Source organism: Sus scrofa, chromosome 3 (genome assembly GCF_054392235.1).
Source record: "Sus scrofa isolate SSC_HxYL_T2T_F1_AM1 chromosome 3, Sscrofa_HxYL_maternal_Yorkshire_Landrace_v2.0, whole genome shotgun sequence".
Lineage (NCBI taxonomy): Eukaryota > Metazoa > Chordata > Mammalia > Artiodactyla > Suidae > Sus > Sus scrofa.
Window position 1 is genome coordinate 139,434,820 of NC_139385.1, and position 14,609 is coordinate 139,449,428.

Sequence of the window (14,609 nt, forward strand, 5' to 3'; positions counted from 1 at the left end):
TAGCCGCCGGCCTACGCCAGAGCCACAGCAGCGCGGGATCTGAGCCACGTCTGCAACCTACACCACAGCTCACGGCAACGCCGGATCGTTAACCCACTGAGCAAGGGCAGGGATTGAACCCGCAACCTCATGGTTCCTAGTTGGATTCATTAACCACTGTGCCATGACGGGAACTCCAAAGGGAGCTTATTGTAAAACTTCAATTCAATGTAACAGCTACACACAAAGTAATTACCATGTGCAAGACAGCCCAAATTCTACAAAAAATTCCTTTTGCCTTTTAAACGAGCTTGAATTTATTATGTTCCATGCAGAGGAATCATAACTGATGTACCTGCTTATTTCTTATTTATTTATTTAAATTGAAGGACAGTTGCTGTGCAGTATCCTACAGGTACACTGTATTGTACAATAAAGCGACTCACAGTTTTTAAATGTTATACCTATACATGCTTATTTTGTATAAAACGAAGTCCAAATTTCTACGAACTGCACTCAAAGCTCTGTATAATCGAGACTTCTCTTACCTTTTCACCTTTATTTCTTATTGTTTCTTGATCGAAATTGTTTGGGGAAAAAAAAATTTCCCAAACAGCCTGGCATGCTTTGTGTTCTTAAACGCATCCCATTCATTCCCTGGCAACAGCTCTGCTCACTTAAATATCATCTTCGTATCTCTCTCCCTTTAAATCCCAGCCGTCTTTCAAAGCCCGCTTATTTCAAAGCTCCCTTTCACGCCAGAGACAGCCCTTCTCACCCCCTCCCCGCCCCTCACCCCGGCCACGCCAAAGACTGAACACGAGCCATAGAAGTGACCTGAGCCAGAGCTGTAACACCGCCAGGTCCTTAAGGACTAGGCCACCTGGGAAATCTGAGACCACCTTCTCTTGATGATCTATGGCACTTCGTATAAGCACAACTGATGTGGCATTTGTCGTGTACACTCACAAATCATCAGTCGTTAAAATCTTTCTTACGTATTTGAATAGAGCTATAGATCTTGCAGTCAGAAAACACATCTTTGGCTTGTTTGTGCTCCGAGGGAGAAGCAGAAAAAACATCTTCTGATTCACTACTGACTGGTGAGCCACCTTTAAAACTTAGACCCCGGAGTTTCATCCTGGCTCAGGGGGTTAGGAACCCGATATAGTCTCTGTGAGCATGCAGGTTTGATCCCTGGCCTCTCTAAATGGGTTAAGGACCTGGCATTGTCGCAGGCTGCAGCATAGGTTGCAGATGTGGCTTGGATCTGCCATTGCTGCAGCTGTGGGTTAGGCCAGCAGCTGCAGCTCCAATTTGACCCCTAGCCCAGGAAGTTCCATATGATGCAGGTGTGGCCTTAAAAAAAGAAAAAAAATATGCCTCGGGCACAGCCCTAGAAAAGACAAAAAAAAAAGGAGTTCCCATCGTGGCCCGGTGGTTAACGAATCCAACTAGGAACCATGAGGTTTCAGGTTCGATCTCTGGCCTCGCTCAGTGGGTTAAGGACCTGGCGTTGCTGTGAGCTGTGGTTTAGGTCGCAGATGCAGCTTGGATCTGGTGTTGCTGTGGCTGTGGTGTAGGCCGGCGGCTATAGCTCTGATTCAACCCCTAGCCTGGAAACCTCCATATACCGCGGATGTGGTGCTAGAAAAGACAAAACAAAAAAACAAAACTTATATGCAAATAGAAAATTATGCTTTTACCCAGGGGAATATAATCTAACTCTTATATTCATTCACTGGAATGTGTTTATTGAGCACTTTCTATAGTAGGGAAGAAACTTCGTCTTCTGTTACAAGTTAATTATCAAAGGGATGTTGCCTGTAAGTTTAATTATACATCATGGCCCATCTCTGGGAACCCTGCCTCCCCGATAATGAGCATTAAGCTAAATACCTTTGTTTAACTCACAATGTCCTGACCAGGCCCACTGTGAATGAGGGGAATGAGGGCAGGGAGGAAGAAGTGAACACATCCCTGCCTGAGGTGCCGGAACCAGGAAGTGCTTGACTTTAGTCCCTCCCCTTTTAGTGTAAAAGAAGCCTGAATTCTCACTCAGCCCAGACGGTCCTTTGGGACAGAGGGAATGGAAATTCTGCAGCAAAAAGCTGTCAGGTGTGGGCCAGTAGCTCCATTTTTGTGGCGCCAGGGAGATTCTGTACATGGTGGGGCTTTAGGGTGGGGGTGGGGATTTAGGGGCTAGAAATACCGCAGTGCTCTCTTCCACTCAGGATTTGAATTCCGCTGAGAAAGAGACGCGGGACCCAGACTAAAGGAGAGGAGACGTGGCCTCGTTTTGCGGCAAGTGGAATGCTGTCTGTCTCCTGGATAGAAATTCCTCCACTCACAGCTGGCCTCCCCTGCGGTCAGAACTTGCCCTGCTAAGCTCCCAGCACACCAGCAAGCAGACCAGGATTGGAAGCAGGTTAGCCTCCAGCCGGTGATAATTTTGTGAGCAACAGAAAAGGTAAACTATAGTCCCCTACTCTAGTTCCCAGAACCACGGAGGTGCATGGCTGATGTCATCTCCACGCTCTTTGGGCTACTGGGGAGTCACAGAGGTGACCCCTGGCAATGTGTTACATCTCAGAAGTCATCTGTTACAAGGATGTCCACTCTCACCACTGTTATTTAACACAGGGGAGTGGGAGGAAGGTATGAAGGGTGGTATCCTGGGAAAAGCTGTGTGATCTGGGTTTAAACACCAGTTCTGTCATTTACCCACTGTAATTCTGTAAGTAAGAGGGTGTCATTTTTCCCATCTTTAAAATGAGACTCTTACCTTACAAGGTTTTTATATGGTACATTCTTATTTAATATTTTTGATATCAAAATAATCAAAAATGAGATGGAATTAGATTCAACAGACCTCAAAAAATGTTTCTGAAATTTAATTTTAAAGATTCCTTTTGGGTCTCTAACTTACCTTCTGATTAAGTAAGCAATTTCTTCTCTAGTAATAAAGAGAGAAAAGCAATCTTTCATTGCAAAAAGGATATTGTACAGATTAGTTAACATGAAGCTTATGTGTTCTTGCTTAGGTGAAAGAGTGGAATCATATCTTGCTAGATTTAATTTTTTCTTCATACCTAAAAAAATATCAAAATGTGGGAGAAGATGGGATAGGAAGAATTGATAGTTGATAAATATATTTTAAGTTGTAGGGTCCCTTTTCAATATCTGCAAATCAATCAGTGTGATATACCGCCTTAACAAAGTGAAGAATAAAAACTGAATGATCATCTCAATAGATGCAAAAAAAAAAAGCTTTTAACAAAAATCTAACACCCATTTCTGATAAAGACCAGAAAGTGGGCACAGAGGGAGCCTACCTCAACATAATAAAGGCCATATATGAAAAACCCACAGCTAATGTCATTCTCACCAGTGAAAAGTTGAAAGTATTCCCACTAAGATTAGGAATAAGACAAGGATGTCCACTTCACCACTTTTTTTTTTTGGTCTTTTTGCCATTTTCTTGGGCCACTCCCATGGCATGTAGAGGTTCCCAGGCTAGGGGTCCAGTCGGAGCTGTAGCCACTGGCCTATGCCAGGGCCAAAAACGTCCCTAACATGGGGAAGGAACCACTCACTCAAATCCAGGAAGCACAATGAGTACCATATAAAATAAACCCAAGGGGGAATACACTGACACACGTATTAATCAAACTAACCAAAATTAAAGACAGAGAAAATCTTGAAAGCAGCTAGGGAAAAGAAACAAGTCACATACAAGGGAACCCCAATAAGGTTATCAGCAGATTTTTCAGCAGAAATTCTGCAGGCCAGAAGGGAGTGGCATGATATACTTAACGTGATGAAAGGAAAAAACCTCCAACCAAGATTACTGTACCCAGCAAGGCTCTCATTCATATTTGAAGGAGAAATCAAAACCTTCACAGATAAGCAAAAGTTGAGAGAATTCAGCAACACTAAACCAGCCTTACAACAAATACTAAAGGAACTTCTCTAGGCAGAAAAGAAAGGACAGCAACAGGAAATAAAAATTCCACAAATGACAAGGCTCACCAGTAAAGGTATATATACAGTAAAGATATGAAATCATCCATGCACAGTTATACCACCAAAATCAGAAATCATGAGAAGAGGTGGGTACAAATGCAGGACACTGGAGATGAACTTGCAATTAAGAGACCAACAACTTAAAACAATCTCATATACATATAGACTCTTATATCAAAACTTCAAAATAACTGCAAACCAAAAGTCTACAATTGATACACACACAAGGAGTCTCTGGAGAAGAAATATATCTCATAGTAAATAAGTGCATAATCCACCATGAAGGGGGTCATTTGACATCATTCTTGGAATGCTGAAATCTCCTTAAAACTGATTCTGATTTCCTCTCCATCAAAGAATTTATGATAATTATAATTAAATAATGCAACTGCACAATTAAATACTATGGTTCTACAACTGTATTATTAATAACCATTTCTCTCCATGGTACAATGTAAAGTCTATAATGTCTTGTTTATCACATCACCTAGAACGGCGTAATGCCTATATTGAGGAATCAATAAGATGTAACAAATTGTGAGGACATATTTATATAGTTACAGTGTTTTTTTTGTTTTGTTTTTGTCTTTTTGCCTTTTCTAGGGCTACTTCCCACAGCATATGGAGCTCCCAGGATAGGGGTTGAATCGGAGCTGTAGCCACAAGCCTACGCCAGAGCCACAGCAGTGCGGGATCTGAGCTGCGTCTGCGACCCACACCACAGCTCACGGCAACACCAGATCTGCAACCCACTGAGCAAGGCCAGGGATGGAACCTGCAACCTCATGGTTCCTAGTCAGATTCGTCAACCACTGCGCCACAACAGGAACTCCTAGTTACACTGTTTTTTAACCAATTTATGCATTTTATATTTTACTTATTTTCAGAGGGTGTATTATTTTTGTTATTCTTACCAGTTAAGTTATTCTTATTATGCTGTATAAAATATTTAATGGTATATAAGGCTTTCTTCTTTATAAATTTTAGTTGCATAATATACACAATTTTAATATAATGCTAATTTTTAAAGAAAAATTGAAATGTAGTAGATAATACTAAATAGTAAAGATGAAAGCCATCCAAAATGGGATAAAATATAGAATAAATTTCAAAAAACAAAAAACAAAACACTGACAACACCAAATGTTGGCAAAGATGTGCCATATCAGGAATCCTCCTTTACTGCTGAATAAGAATGCAAAATTATACAGCCACTTTGGAAGATAGTTTGGCAGTTTCTTACAAAACTAGGCATACCTCCTATACACTCCAGCAGTTGTGCTTATTGGGATCTACCCAAATTATAAAAACTGTTCACAAAAAAACCCACACAAGAATATTTACAGCAGCTGTACTCATAATCGCCCAAATGTGGAAGCAACCAATATGTCCTTCAGTAGGTGAAGGGATAAATAAACTGTGGTACATCCAGCCAATGGAATATTATTCAGGGCTAAAAAGAAATGAACTATCAAGCCAGGAAAAGCCATAGAGGAAGTTTAAGGTTATGGTACTAAGTAGAAGAAGCCAGTCTGAAAAGGCTGAATGGTTCTAGTTACATAACATCCTGGAAAGGCAAAACTGTGGAAACAATACAATGACCAGTGGTTGGCAGGGTTTAGAAGGAAGAAGAAAACAAAATTGAAATGATAAACTATTTAGCAATAAATGATTATGAAAACACTATATTTCAATATCTATGAAATGTGACCAAAGAGTACTCAGAGAAAAATTAACATCCTGAAAATAAATAAACCAGCCACTCAATTAATGAAGCTAAAAAACTAAATAAGGAAGAGATTCATTAATAATAAGAACATAATAAAATAGAAGTTCCCGTCATGGCTCAGTGTTTGGCGAACCTGACTAGCATCTGTGAGGACGCAGGTTTGATCCTTGGCCTCTCTCAGTGGGTTGGGGATCTGGCGTTGCCGTGAGCTGCGGTGTAGGTCGGAGATGCGGCTCGGATCCTGAGTTGCCGTGGTGTAGGCTGGTGGCTATAGCTCTTATTTGACCCTTAGCCTGGGAACCTCCATATGCCACAGGCACAGCAACCCCCCCCCCAAAAAAAGATAAAATGACCAAAAAAGAAAAAAGAATATAATAAAATAAAAAAACACAAAAACAGTAGATAATTATAAAATTAAAATCTGTTTTTAAGGGTCAATTTAAAAGTTAAGCTTTTTAGAGAAAGACAAATATTAACTATCTAATTTAATGTGAAATATAAAAAATCCTAAATTTATGGGTACGGATAAGAGATTGGTGGTTGCCAGAGGTGGGGGTTGGGAGTTATGCAAAATGGGTGAAGAAGTCAAAAGGTACAAACTTCAAGTCATAAGATAAATAAGTCCTGGGGGCCTGATGTACAGCATGGTGACCATAGCTAACAGTACTGTGTTGTATATTCGAAAGTTGCTAAGAGAATAAAATTTACAAGTCCTTAGCACAAGGGAAAAAACTGTAACTCTGTGTGATGATGGATGTTCACTAAACTTACTGTGGTGATCATTTCACAATACAGACATAGCAAATCTTGTACAGTGAAAACTAATATGATGTTATATGGCAGTTATATCTCAATTTTCAGAAAAGCGTAAGTGGGGGAAAGTTAAGTTCTGAGATGTGTGATTAATATGGAGAAAGAGACAGAGGGAGAACACATAAAAAATTAGAAATGAAAAAAGGAATACCACTACAGATAGGAAGAAGGTTAAATTTATTAGTAAATACAAATACTATGTACAAATACCATATTAAATGTTATACCTATAAAAATACAACTTAATAAATTGTTGCAGAGATTGGATAATGCAGAAATACAAGAAATATTAAAACCTGTATCAATTTGGGAGAGCGGGAGAGACCAAAGTGCTTTATAAATAAAAGCTGAAATTGTCTACCTAGAATATTAAAAAAATTTGGAGTTCCTGTTGTGGCTCAATGGTTAACGAATCCGACTAGGAACCATGAGGTTGCGGGTTCAATCCCTGCCCTTGTTCAGTGGGTTAAGGATCCGGCATTGCCGTGAGCTGTGGTGTAGGTTGCAGACACGGCTCGGATCCCATGTTGCTATGGCTCTGGTGTAGGCCAGCGGCTACAGCTCCGATCGACCCCTATCCTGGGAACCTCCATATGCTGCAGGAGCAGCCCAAGAAATGGCAAAAAAAAAAAAAAAAAGAATATTAAAAAAATTTAAAAGTTATTAGAATTAAAACAAAATTCCAAGAAGATATTACAATAAAGTGGAAAATTAATAGCTTTCCTACACACCAAGTCAAATATTTAATATTAAAATTTTGTATTTCAATAACAAAACCAGACAAAAATATTACCAATATTTCCCATGAACATAGATGCAAAAATTCTCCACAAAATATTAACAAATCAAATCTAGCAATATATAAACAGGTTAATACAATATAACCAAGTGGGGTTCTTTCCAGGAATGCAAGACTGGTTCAACACTTAGAAAGCAGTCAGTGTGATTCATTATAACAGACTAAGAAAAACTAGTATCCGGCCAAATGAACCTTTCCACAGAAAAGTAAGTCATGGACTTGGAGAGTAGACTTGTGGTTGCCAAGGGGAAGAGGGAGGGAGTGGGATGGATTGGGAATTTGGGGTTAATAGATGCAGATTATTGCCTTTGGAATGGATAAGCAATGAGGTCCTGCTGTGTGGCACTGGGAACTGCATCTAGTCACTTAGGATGGAGCACGATAATGTGCGAAAAAAGAATCTATACATGTATGTATAACTGGGTCACCTTTCTGTACTAGAAAATTGACAGACATGGTAAATCAGCTATAATGAAAAAAATAAAAATCATTAGATAAAAAAACAACAAAAAAACTGATGGTTACCCAAGGGACAGGTGTTGGGGGAGCTATGGCCTGGGGTTTGGGAGTGGCACATGCACAATGTGACCTATGGAATGACTGGCCAATGGGGGTCTGCTGTTTGGCACCGAGAACCCTACCCAGTATCCTGTGATGGTCTCTGTGGGAGAAGCAGCTGTACAGGAATGGGTGTGGTGCACCTGTAACCGAACCACTTTGTTGTACAGCAGAAAGAAATCACAACATTGTAAATCAACTATACTGCAAGAAAACTTTTAAAAAACAGAAAAAAAATTGTAGAAGCCCAAAGACCTTATGTATTTGTTCAGGCTTCATCCTGTAACATTGAGGGCGTATTTCAGATATTCTGACACTCTATGTGATGCATAGTCCTGCTCAGTGACATTGAACTCCAAGCATAATCATTCTATGTAGGCTCCTCCTTCTTGTGTTAATTATTGTGATTAATTATTTGCTCTAAGAGGTGATAGATATTCCTTTAATTTTTATTCCAGTGGAAAAACATGAATCTACCCCTTTAAGAGCAAGGAGTATTTTGTAAACAGAACTTGATTATCTGTGTGGGTTTTTTTTGATGTTCAATCAGATACTTATAATACAACTTCCATAAACAATCTCTAAATTAAAATGCCACTTTAAATCCAGGTAGATAAACCAGCATAAAAAGCAATAAATGGGGAGTTCCCACTGTGGCGCAGCGGGTTAAGAACCTGACTGCAGTGGTATAAGGAGTAAATACAGGGTTTCATCCTCCTGGAAGAGCAGTCTAGCACATTTCAGAAACCTTTCTTGAACAAAAATCACTCTTTACTGCAGGTGAAATGCCACTGGATTTTCAGTTGTCTTGGAAAGAGTTCCATGTTGTAGCTATAAGAAATGGATCTTTCTGGGTCTTTTCAGTCTTTAACTCCTAAAATCTGATGACACCTGAAGCAGAGTGGAGACATTCTTGGAACGTCAGGTGGTGTGAGGCCAGGAGGTCTCAAAAATGCTGGAGTTGGAAATCCTGGTCCCAAGTCATCAATCCAACTTGGCAGACGAGCCAGTTGGCAAGAGGAAAAGGCTGTGTAATTCGACAAAGAGCTTACAGAGGAGCAGATCTGTATTCCTGCACTCTGGCATGCAGAATCAGCTCAGATGCCAGCTTCCTATATGGGGTTTTAAATCATTTGGCTTTTGGCGTAACAGTTTTTCTCAAAGTGTTCCAAGAAGTAGCATAATGTGTCTTCACAGATCATCAGTTTAAACCCTGGATTCAGTGTATCCAATTATCTAAACTATTGCTTAGCCCTGTAAATTCCTTTTATAGCTAATATCTGAGTGCCTCCTTGAGATAATCGAATGTACTTGGTAAATCTGAGGTTCCCTGGCTGTTTACAGAGTTTTAGGGCTAAGACATGTTTTATAGCTTCAGACTCATACTATAAAAGTGACTGTTGTAGCTTTGTCCCAAATAAGCAAAGCAGAGCCATGATACCTTCTCCTAAGCTTTTCAAGTTGTCTCTAGAGATCCTAGGTCCTTTATGGGGACCGTGTCCAAAAACAATATTACACTCTTATAAAAAGTTTTACATGGTCCGAAAACTAAATTTTATATGGGGAGACCTTTGAAATAATTTGAGCTGGAGTTCTCCTGGGGCACAGTGGTTTAAGGATCCGGTGTGGTCTGCTGTGGCTCAGGTCAGTGTTGTGGTGCAGGTTCGCTCCCTGGCCCAGGAACTTCCACACGCCACAAGTTTGGCCAAATAAAAATAATTTGAGCCATGAGGTAAACACTTTACCTGTTACGTAGCCAGGGTTCTGAAACACGTTGAGATACTATTTGGCAGATGCTACCCAATTTGAACTTGGAAGCAGATTAGAATTTCTTCCACAACATAACTGGCCCAGGGAAAATGGTGTCTCCAAAAAAAGCAAGGAAACAGGAAGAGAGTGTATCCGGCTCTTTCTATTGCACCTTCAGAAGACACCAGATGCCTTTGGGTGATGTTTTTCTTTTTTATGTCTTAATGTTTTTCCACATATTCTATAATGACTCTGTATTTCCTTTGTAGCCGCATCAAGATTAATGAATTCTGCTTTAAAATCTTTATAATCCAAAAGATATAAACGAGTTTATGGGAATTTACAATGCTAAATATTTCTGATATACCCACAGATAGTAAAATTTTTGTCATCCAGGTAAATAAGAGCAGAAAGTTCTGACATTTGTCCTACCTCATTCCGCCCTCAGGCATGCCATGATGTCCTAAAGGTAAATGCTAGAATCTTCTCTCTCCAGGAGTTCCCGTTGTGGCTCAGCGGGGTAAGAACTCAACGTAGAGACCGTGAGGATTCGGGTTTGGTCCCTGGCCTCTCTCAGTGGGTGAAGATCCAACATTGCCGTGAGCCGCAGTGTGGGTCACATATGCCACTTGGATCCAGTGTTGCTGTGGCTGTGCTGTAGACTGGCAGCTGCAGCTCTGATTCGACCCCTAACCTGGGGAACTTCCATATGGCACGGGTGTGGCTGTAAAAAAAAACAAAACAAAACACAAACTTATCTCTCCAAACACAAGAGAGAACAGAAGATATACTAGATACACTAGAACTTACTGGAAGATACGCTGAAGTTCTGCCCCACCCTCATGAAAACCGGTGTTTCTCTTTTAACCATAAACTCTTAGAATTCTTATTTCGAGGGTCAAGCTGTCAACTTTCGAGGGTCACCTTTTCCCGTCTCTTTTCCTGGTGCGGTTCCAGGTTGACAGGAGAAGCTTTGCTTGTTAAGTGCCCAGTAATTATTTCATCAGAAGGCTCTTGAGAGAGAGAACCTGTTACCTCTACTCGGGAGGGTGCCCCTTCCACAAAAGTTCAAACTCATCACACAAGGAATGGGAAACGTCACCAATGCAGCGATTTGAATTTGGCAGAAGCACAAACCCTCTTAAGATACTAGATTTTCCAGTTGCATCGCCTCACAGAATGGGATTCGCCAGATTTGGAGAGAGGAGCATGTTTTGGTATCTATAAACCGTGTCCTGTTCAGAGAAGTGGCAGTACTGGGTTAGGCAGAAACGTAACACGTGTGAGGCTCAGGTTTCGAACCTCTGCTGCCGAGAGGATGTATCATCTTGGCCAAGGTCTCTGCGCCTTGGTTTTCTTTAATGCGAGTATATCAAAGCCCGCTACTCGGTGCCTCTCCTTAGATGCCATGCGAAAACAGCATGGGGCCCAGGAGTTCCTGCTGTGGTGCGGTGGGTTCCGCTCAGCGGGTTAAAGCATCCAGCCTGGCCATAGGTGCGGCGTAGGTTACAAGTGTGGTTCGGATCTGATCCCTGGCCTCGGAACTCCATATGCCGCGGGGCAACCAAAACAGAGAAAGAGGAAAAAAAAAAAAAAGAGAACCTGGGGTTGAGATTAGGAGGCAAACACTGGCTCTGGCCCCAAATTTGTCATTTACTGTGTGGCAAGACATCTGAACTTCTTTGAACCTCAGGTTCCACATCTATGAAACGAATCCCTGGCTACTTGATAAATTTCCTAATCATGAGCTAATTTATGACAAAGTATTCCAAAAACTATAAAATGTAAACCCTTAAGGTATTGCTATTAGTTGTAAGCATAATACCTGTAAAGAAAATTTCAATAGTGCAAAAATATACAAATATCATTACTGTGCCATTTTCCTAGTTATTCTATGAAAGCTTGGGATTTCAGAGAGCTTTTTATACCATTCTGTTGCTCCACTCAAGGTACTACCTCTGTAAAATTGTCCTCCTTAGGGACTATTGTTTGCTGGTTTCCTCATCAGGAAGCAAGTGCCACGTCACACACTGCAAAGAGCACCTTGCTTGGGACCAGACTGCCCTGGCACCTGGGTTGGGTGGCAGACTATCTGTGTGGCTTTTGGAAACCCACTGAGCCTCGGTGTCTTTGTCTTGAGATCAGTCGCTTTTGAGGGTTCACGTATCACAATTGCACAGGAAGCCCTGAGCTACTTCAGTGCAGAATTAGGAAAAGGTACTTGTGTTTTATGGCCTAGGGTTGACCCTGCACATCTGGGTGCCCGCCAAGTAGAATATTCAACAATCTAGGAGCCATCCTGAGATGAATAAATGCCAGTGGTCCTGCCTGTGGGCCTGGCAAGGTATGTTTGGTTGGCATGGTTCATCTGGGGCAGCTAAAGTATAAACCTCTATGGGGGGGCCCGAGTCCATTGCTTTAAAATTAGCTCCTAACTTTAGAGGAGAGTCCTAAGCCCTAAATGCCCAGGGAATTAACAAACACATCAAGCATTTCTGAATGCTCTTCATAAATCAGGGGCATTTAACATGAAAAAAAATATAGACTTTGAAGAGGAGGGACATTCATTTGAATCCTAGATTCAGTTTACTCATGGGAGATGTTAGGTAGATTGAGCTCTCTGGGGCTCAGTTTCTTCATCTGTAAAATGGGCTAATAGCCACTTTGCAGATTATTGTATAGAAAATGCATTAAAATACATGGCCCATATTAGGGACTCTCTAAATGGTCATTGTTTTTCATTGATGAAAACAGATTTCTAAAATTTTGTGATTAATTGCATAATTTAGGTAAGAATGAGTCTGAAGGGTTTCCGAATGAAAACAAAAGTATTTGACATTTTTTTTCTCAGTTTTAAAGGCCTAAACTGTACATATGTAGAGCCTTTATAGAATTTGTTGTTCTTCCTTATAACTTATGTTAAAAGGATAAAGAGATTTTTTTTCTGTTTTATGTATTATTTGATACGGAGAATTTTTCTGTATTTTGGAGGGTTTTTTTTTTTCTTTTTTCCCCCCAATTTTCATTTTCTTTAACTTTTTCTACTGAGTGATCTAAAAATCTAAATTATAACTGGAGTTGATTCAGGTCCAATTGTGTGCTGAATTTTCAGAAACACCACTGCTGAAAGCTGTGTTTGCACAGGTGTTCTTAACTCCGCATTCAGGGCCATCGTGCTGACAGGTGAAACTGGCCATAGGCGTAGTTACACCACAGAAATCAGCAAACGGTACAAAGCAGTCCTTTAATTTTTCCAGAGCCAATTGTTTAAACTTATAAGCGCACCGATGGATACAGAATTTCTGGATTTTTTTTTTCCTGGTTGGCTTTATTGCTTTAAATGTACCTTTCCAAATTGTTACTATTAGTCTCTCCTTGAAATAAGAGCAAGGATTTGTTCTATTTAATGATGAATCTCAAACATCTAAAGCAATATTCCAAAAAATATGGGAAATAAACAACTGTTCCTTCATAACACATCCTTGATCACATTCTTAAAAATGACTCCTATTACAAATCTCTTCCAGTATTCAAAGTATCGCAAAATTGAAGTTGAACTTTATCTCTCTAAAGCATGAGAGACTGAAGAGATTTTCAGGAAAGAACTTGATTTTCAAATGCCAACTTCTAATATAAAGCAGCACATCTATTTAAAAAAAATGTAACTTTGAGTCAGACAGCATTTGGTAAGGTCTAGATAAGTTATTCACAAAATAACCCCCAGATCAGGTGAACAAGTTGATCTATTAAATAGAATTGTTTGGCGTTATCTGTCTGACGCCAAATCAATGATCTTGACTATGATGTGTCTGATAATGAGATGTCCTTCTAGGAAGTAATTAAGAGCACAAGTAGCTTTTGGAAGAGTCCTGAAATACAAGTCCCTGCTGTCAACATAGAGATTGTGCTTGCTTTCTTATTTTATGTTCAAGACTAGACTCAGACCTGATGAAGTGGACATGGCAAAGATGAAACACTTTTGAGAGATCTCAAGAATACAAGAGTTGACCAGAAAATGATAGATGGATTCGAGGATTTGGAAAGTGTTGCCAAAAAGTTGACTTAGTGGGAGTTCCCCAGTGGGCTTGTGTTTAGGATTTGGTGCTTTCACTGCTGCGGCCGGGGGTTCAGTCCCTAGTCTGGGAACTGAGATCCCACATCAAGCTGATGCAGGTCCGGATTTTTTAAAAAAAAAGTGAGTTAGTAAAATATTTCTTAAAGAGAGTAAAAGTGAAGGATCGGGAGTTTCCTGTCACCATTCGATGAGGAAGGTGAAGCGCCCAATTTTCAAAATGTGAAGGTTCAGGTGTCAGACATTCGTGCGGAGACGCCTTGGAGGAAAGCGGGGCCGCGATAAGGAGACGCCGCGTTCTCCAGCACCGTCTCCCAGGCCATTTGGCTGCCACCAGCCATCCCAGGAGCTTCGAAGGCAGATAAACACACCAAAGACTCAACGACTTTGCTGTCCCCAGCGGCCTCTCCTCAGACCCAGCCTCTTTCTCACCCTGCCCCACCGTGCCCTAGTTCAAAGAGCTTATTAAGATGCACCGTGGGGTTCCCTTTGTGGCGCACGGTTAACGAACCCAACTAGTACTCTGAGGATGCAGGTTCCATCCCTCGCCTGGATCACGGGTCTGGGACCCAGCATTGTTGTGAGCTGTGGTGTAGGTCACAGACGTGGCTCCGATCCCACGTTGCTGTGGCTGTGGCTGTAGTGTAGGCTGGCAGCTGCAGCTCCAGTTCGACCCCTAGCCTGGGAACCTCCATATGCTGCAGGTGCGGCCCTAAAAGCTAAATAAATAAATGAATAAATAAAATGCACCGGCATAGTATGAAAGAAGTTAGAGGGTATAACTCTGAAAAGTGGAACTGTATAAAGTGCTACGAGTCAGACTCTGAAGGCGAACTTTGAGTCCTAACTCTGTAGTTGACAGAGGCGTGACCACGGTCAGGTGA

General features: G+C 40.9%; 1 protein-coding gene across 4 annotated transcripts in view; it reads left to right on the top strand.

Annotated features, from left to right (window-relative positions):
- MBOAT2 (membrane bound O-acyltransferase domain containing 2) overlaps positions 1 to 14,609 on the top strand; it is a 194,816-nt gene that overhangs the window by 38,035 nt on the left and 142,172 nt on the right. For 2 of the 4 annotated variants that reach the window (XM_085020010.1, XM_085020009.1), the window contains exon 2: positions 2,214 to 2,449. The exons of 1 other annotated variant lie outside the window; for it this stretch is intronic. The gene's annotated coding sequence lies outside the window, so the exon portion shown is untranslated. Of the gene's footprint in view, positions 1 to 2,213; positions 2,450 to 7,451; positions 7,553 to 14,609 lie in introns of all 4 variants that reach the window. One more of the 4 variants, XM_085020012.1, reaches the window with a different exon arrangement.